Below are 7529 nucleotides of genomic sequence, written 5' to 3'. Positions count from 1 at the left end.
AAATGAACCTGGTGGCTATAACACCCATTGCAAGATGTGCCATACTTTGTAATATGGCAAGGGAGAACCACTTTAGTGTTCTATAAACCAGCTTCCATCCAGCCAATTACGAAGAAAAAAAAAAAAAAGCGCTTCACTTTATATTAGTGAGCAACATCAGTAGAACATTATGAATGTGATACGCATACATCCATAAGAACGCCAATTGACCATACTTAGACACTGCCGTTTAGTTAAGCACAAAAGTCCCAATGTCTCTTATAACTTAATGAGTCACATCTATGGGTTCTCAGCATCCAAAAAGGAGTGAGACTAAAATGTGTGTCTTGTAACTTTAACGCAATTGATTCTGTCAAAGTCCAGGGGACAAAAAAGCAAAGTCCAGAAAAAAACAAAAAAAGTAGAATGGGATGTTAAGATTCACTTTGCCGTTTCCTCACCTTGAATCGTCGACTTCACATAAAACATTGCTTTCTCCGAGTCCAAGAATTCCTTGTTATCTCCCTTGTAAGAGATTCGAAGTCGAGCTGGGAACATTATCCCGTAGCGAACATCACGTCGGCCTCGGAGCAGATTTCGGACATCGTTGAAAGCGGCCCGAGCTCTGGCAACATTCGCAGTGTAATCTGGAAAGATTGCTATCGGCTCGCCTCTGTATCGGAGTGGACCTTGTTCTCGGGCTCGGCGCAGAACTTCAGCGCAGTCCTGGTAATAGTGGAGTTTAGCGACAATTACCCGGGGCTTGCCGTTAGGCTTTTTAGATGTAAGGCCTCTGTGTGAGCGGTCGACCAGAATATCTTTCTCCAAGTTTAAAACTTCCTTCAGCATCATAGAGACTGCAGCGGTAGAGCTCGAACCGGTCTCTTCTGGAACCCCCACGATGCGTATGTTACACCTCCGCATCCTGCCTTCCAGATCATCGTTCTTTTCCTTCAAACTAGCCAGCTCTGTTTTTAGTTCTGCAACTGTAGTCTGTAATGAAGTGATCTCATCCGACCACGTTGACAAGCCTCCCTCCACATCACTGATAGCGGCCTTCATGTTGTCCATTTCAGAATGAATCGCCGCTGTGTTGTTTGCAATTTCCGATTTAACTTCTTTTAGCTCGTTCTTAAGGAAACTAAAGTCTTCAGAGAGAGCGTTTTTGAGTTCCGCCCTGATAATGACCGAGATGTCCTCCCTCAGAGAGGCTAGCATATCTGCTTTCCAGCTCTCCGTGTCCATCGTTGATTCTAGTTCCGAAATAGGAGGCAGATCGCCGGAGGCGGCGGAAGCTTGAGTCGAGGACGTCTCTGGCCTAGTGTTCGCAGGGCCGCTGTATTTATATTTACGCAACCTAGTCGCCATTTGAGTAAACGACACAGGTACTCGTTATTCAGAGGGGTCTCACAGGTATTAGGCAACAATGTCCACCATAAATTTGCCGGACATGCGGTTTAAAATAATAATTTTAGCAAAAGCTGGACAGGAGCTAAGTTCAACACGACTTACTCCATTGTTTGCTCACTAGCGCCCCCCTCAAAATAAATATTTTAAACACTAAGACAAAAAGGAAGGATTTATAAATTGGCTTGGGTATATATAGGCCTATAATGTCCACACAAGAACTGTCATTCTGACTGATAACCGAAAAACAACAGATATTAAATAGCCTGCTGTTAGAGTTTTATAATGTAGTCTTGTGTTTTATTAAAATGTATTATAATTGATATGATATCTCAAAAGGATATGCACTTGTGCGCGGCGTCAGCTGCTGCGCATTCGCACTGCAACGCAAGATTTTCATAAAATATAATAGCTTGCCATTTCGGTTTGTTTCTCACCAAACCCTCAGTATACCTTCAGAATGCTTGGAATATACGCCACGAGATGCATATGATTATTTTACGACAGATATGCATCTGCTTCAAAACAACAAACAAAACCTAAAGTCACCATTCTCTGCCATTAAACTGGCAAGTGCGAGCAGGACATTTTTGTGTTATTAATTAATAAGCCTTTAGAACAACATTAAAGGTGAGTAGTGACTCTAGTTCACACAGTTCCAATAAATTGAGATGGGTTAGCCTAAATAAACTCAATAAGTGACTACACGACTACAGTCAAGCGCAGATCAGTATTGAAGTGCACAGGAAATAAGCAGCAGTCATATTTAAAGCAGTTAAAATTATTATTGAGTACTGATTGATGTTCACTTGGATTTTTTCCCCATCGAGGGGAAATAACTTAATACTCTGTCATTTATAGTCGTATGGTAAAATGTAAATTTTTAATTGTGTAACGTTACGTTCAAAATAACTACAAAATGTCATGCCTTTGTTTTCAAAGGCATGAAGAGAATGTATATTTCAAAGGCATAAAGAGAACAACAGAATGCGCTGCTTTAGCAGCGCATTCTCCTTGAGCAGCTTTCTGGCGCATGCCACAAACATGAACCACAGCTAATACTTGTCTTTTAAAAGGCTTCATTTAGATTATTTTACATTAAATGCATCATATGTAAGTCACTTTGGAATAAATCACAGTAGGCCTATATATCATGATAAAAAAGCGACTTTACAGTCTGGAAATACTTTAGGCTATAGCTAATTATTTCTCGGTTATATATGTTGTCTAATTTGCACTGTAATTCAACCAATTCTACTTTTTCACAATCAAGTAAATCCACATTTTTAGATAAAAGATTAGTGATTTTGCATATAACGGTATTTTCATCAATTTTTTTCTTTTTTGCCACATCACTACTAAATGATCTAAGATATTTGCCAGTTTCGTATTTAGTAAATTCCCAATTGCTGCTGTAACTGTTCTCTTCTCTTGCTTTATTCCAATTTTTGTGAATTATTTTATTGATTTCATCTTTTACTTCACTATAGAGAGAACGGAATTGTTAAGTTTCCAGTAAGAACAGAACCCGCGCACATCATCAGAAGCAAGGAAATGGGCACGAATAAAGATACTCTTGTGATCAGAAAATGGGGATGGTAAAATGTCAGAAGAGGTATTGCATAATTCCTTAGAAATAAGCCACATGTCAATTCGGGACTGGGAGGAGATAGAGTTATTACTCCATATGAACATCTTTTGAGAGGGATGCAACTATCTCCAGCTATCCATCAAAGAGATTCTTTGCATAAACATTTTCAAGTATAAACTACTATTGTCAGGGAGTTTTGGAGGCCATCATGGTGCTATACTATGATTAAACAGCTTGTAAAATTCTGAGCTGAGACAGTCTGTTCCGGGGGATTTGTTAGCTTTTAAAGAGTTAATAGCTTCCTCTATCTCCTTCAGTGTGATTGAGGCATCACAAAAATGTTTATCCAAGTCACTCAGCTGGTTTATATTAGGTAAAGATTTAAAGAAATCATTCATATGTTGTTGGGATAATTTAGAAGTATACAAATCACTGTAAAATTTGGCACAAAACGTTGCAATATTTTTTGGGTCATCACTAATATTACCATTAATCATTAGTTTTTGAATTTGGTTGTTTTTAGCTTGCTGCCTTTCCAGTCTGAAAAAGTATGCAGAGTTCTGTTCACCCTCTTCAATCCATTTTCTGCGCAATCTAATAAATGCCCCTTCAGCTTTGTGTTTATATATGTTGTCTAATTTGCACTGTAATTCAACCAATTCTACTTTTTCACAATCAAGTAAATCCACATTTTTAGATAAAAGATTAGTGATTTTGCATATAACGGTATTTTCATCAATTTTTTTCTTTTTTGCCACATCACTACTAAATGATCTAAGATATTTGCCAGTTTCGTATTTAGTAAATTCCCAATTGCTGCTGTAACTGTTCTCTTCTCTTGCTTTATTCCAATTTTTGTGAATTATTTTATTGATTTCATCTTTTACTTCACTATAAGAGAGAACAGAATTGTTAAGTTTCCAGTAAGAACAGAACCCGCGCACATCATCAGAAGCAAGGAAATGGGCACGAATAAAGATACTCTTGTGATCAGAAAATGGGGATGGTAAAATGTCAGAAGAGGTATTGCATAATTCCTTAGAAATAAGCCACATGTCAATTCGGGACTGGGAGGAGAGAGAGTTATTACTCCATATGAACATCTTTTGAGAGGGATGCAACTATCTCCAGCTATCCATCAAAGAGATTCTTTGCATAAACATTTTCAAGTATAAACTACTATTGTCAGGGAGTTTTGGAGGCCATCTGTCTATGCTGCTATCTAAAGCCACATTAAAATCACCAAAAATAAGCATGGAATTTGGGTATTTAGTCAATAATTTTAACACATGTTCCTTTAAACGACTAAAAAAGGCTTAATTTTCTTTCTGCTGGTTATAACCGTAAACATAAACAAGGATACAAGTCAAATTTGAAATTTCAGTAACGAGACTGATAAAACGACCACCTACTATTGCACTGAATAACACCTTCCCTTTAAACTGATTTTTTTAAATGCATACACCGGCTGAATGTGTCGTACCATGAGACATCCATATGTCCAGTCCCCATTGTGACCTCCAGAAATTAAGATCCTCTACTGATGAGTGACATTCTTGGAGGAAACAAAAATCAGATTTAAATTGTTTGAGATATAAGAAAACAGCCTTTCTCTTAGTGAGATTTCTTAGCCCTCTAGCATTTAAAGAAACAACAGATAAAGACATGAAACAAAACAAAAAAAAGGTGACTGAAAAATAAATAAATACAACTGAATAGACCTAGAGAAGCAAAACAAATAACTTGTATAGAACTTTAACCGGTCAGGAAATGAACAAGGATGAGAACCACAACTCAAACAATAGAAAAAATATATTAAAATGCAGTATGACATTCTTAAGTAATACTTTCAATGAAATGTAAGAACATAAGTATAATACCAGATCTTTTAAGTCACGAAGAGACTGTCTCGTAATATACAAACTAGACAAAACACATATCTGAAGCATACTAGAACGTCTCAATAACTACATGTCCCACCAAACTATAACACGTTCTAGAATAGAACTATTTAAATCTTGTGAAAAGGCAGCGTATTAAATGTCTTACATAGTAATCAAAAGTGTAGTACCGCCAGACGAGTGTCTTCAGTGTCCTGGGAAGAACTGTAGACTGATGATGGTCCAGAACATCGAAGAGGGCCAACAAGCCAAAAGGATGGAAGCAATATTAAAGTCGAGAGATAATAAGAATATGAAGAGACTGTCTCGTAATATACAAACTAGACAAAACACATATCTGAAGCATACTAGAACGTCTCAATAACTACATGTCCCACCAAACTATAACACGTTCTAGAATAGAACTATTTAAATCTTGTGAAAAGGCAGCGTATTAAATGTCTTACATAGTAATCAAAAGTGTAGTACCGCCAGACGAGTGTCTTCGGTGTCCTTGGAAGAACTGTAGACTGATGATGGTCCAGAACATCGAAGAGGGCCAACAAGCCAAAAGGATGGAAGCAATATTAAAGTCAAGAGAAAAGAATAAACGAGAAACTTATTTTAGTCATTCAGGAGGGAAAATCTCAGCTCTCTCTACAAATGCCCTTCCACCCACAAGATAAGCCCGCTTATTCTCTTTTCTGGCCTTTTCCATGACGGGCCATAACTGGTTTCTTCGTTCTCTATCTGCTTGAGACAGATCCTCGGATATTTTCAGGTTGTTATTTCTAAGGAAAATGGAATCCTTAGCAGCACTGTATGATGATTCCTCTGGGCTTGTTGTCGTTCTGCCGTTTTCGACCCAGTCGATGAACGGTATCCACGGCATCTGGGAGTTTGTCTTTCGCATCTGGCAGAAGCTGTTGGCAAACGTCGATGATCTTACCTCGGACATCTTCTCTCTCACTTTCAGGGACCCCATGAACTCTGAGACTCCAACGACGTGAGTAAGCTTCAAGGTGCAGAAGCCGTTTCTCCTGTTCATGCCAGTTAAACTCGACTCTCTTGGCTAGTGACTCAGTCGCACCGACTTTGACTTCCAGATCTTTTACTTCGGCACTCATAAAGTCAATCACATCCTTCACTCCAGAAATCTGTCTGGTATTTTCGTTGATTGTTTCTTTCATACTAGTGATCACACGTGAGTTTCCCCCCACCATCTTTTCCAAAGCATCCGAATGATTATTAATCAGCCTCGAAAGCTCCCCGAGTTGTGAGAGGATGGCAGTTGTGTCAGCGCTCTCGGTCTTGCGTTGTTTGATGGCAGGGGACTTACATGGGGTTTCTGGAAAACAGGGAAATTCTTCCTCACACAGCATGAATTCTGCAGAATCAGTATCATGGCTTATGTAGTCATGCATGTTCTCTGTCAGAAGTTCTTTTCGGGCTTGACTTGTCTCATTAGCATTTTTGTTAGCATTAGCAGCAGCTTGAGTTCCATTCCTACTTTTTCTTTTCTGGGATTTTCCCATTTTGACAGCTACTACAAATTTAACACTGGTTAAATGTGATCTGGTACAAATGAAGAGTTCAAAAGCTTTTCTAACTGCATTACAAGACAACATAAACAGCTGAGTTTGCAGAGCTCATCAACATGCGTCTAATCAGAGCGCCATCTTGGACCTCCCTCCTCCAATTCATACTTAAATAATATATATATTTTTTTTATTGCAATTTTTAGAACAAAGAACATATGGACCATTTCAACGGATATTCGGCGGTTTAAGGAAGTGACGTCTTTGTTCCTTGGACGTTTCCGGTTAGTGTTTGAGCACATTCAAAACAATGGCGGCTGGCGCTTGATGCACAGTGGGATTACGATAATTGATTTAATCCTGCTGTTTAAAATGTCAAAATTAAAATGAGATCCTTGTTGCTCGATGGTTGGATGCTCCCTCTGGCCTGGAACTAACATTAATTGATAAATAATCGGAAATTAAAGGGTTTAGATTTCCGAGAAACGCGCCTGGATTGCAGCAGTGAAGGAGAAGCAGAATAGCAGCTCGCAGCTCGTGGATCTACAGCACAGCTCCATTCAGGTAAGGAAATGTTGTGGGGGTTTTTTTCCCCATTTGATCATTTGTATTTATTTACGTTAACTCTTCAAGTATGAAAAATTGTGTTGTCGTCATTGTTTACACATGCGCCTAGAGGTTTGATTCTTGTTTAGTGAAAAAGGCCAAGCTTTTATTTCCGTTTTATTGCCAAGCGTTATGTGAGCTATAATTAAATATGAGTTCACATTAGTTGTCTAGCTATCTTGTCAGCAGATAAATGCAGTGAGTAACACGTTATAGAAATGTATACTGTAAACTTGTATGTTGAAGAGTGAAACGGTTAACCGCAGTAGTTTACAAAAGCTAACGGTAAACATGTTTCATCACTCGTTATGCGTGTCCGATGTTAATTCCAACATGTACTGATGTATTAAACAATACTAGTATTATTTATAAATATTGTGCATTAAATTAAATCATTATTTTTCTACTTTTGTCTTTAGGAAAGCCATCATCTGTAATGTAAGACAGTGAGTGCTACAGGGAGAAAGGAAGGACAGCTGGTTGTCCTGCAGTGCCAAACCACATGTGACCCTATGAACACCCAGATGT

This window comes from Sinocyclocheilus grahami, unplaced genomic scaffold (assembly GCF_001515645.1).
Source record: "Sinocyclocheilus grahami isolate Dianchi unplaced genomic scaffold, SAMN03320097.WGS_v1.1 scaffold254.1, whole genome shotgun sequence".
Classification (NCBI taxonomy): domain Eukaryota; kingdom Metazoa; phylum Chordata; class Actinopteri; order Cypriniformes; family Cyprinidae; genus Sinocyclocheilus; species Sinocyclocheilus grahami.
The sequence above is the reverse complement of the archived record's forward strand: the minus strand, read 5'-3'. Positions refer to the sequence as shown.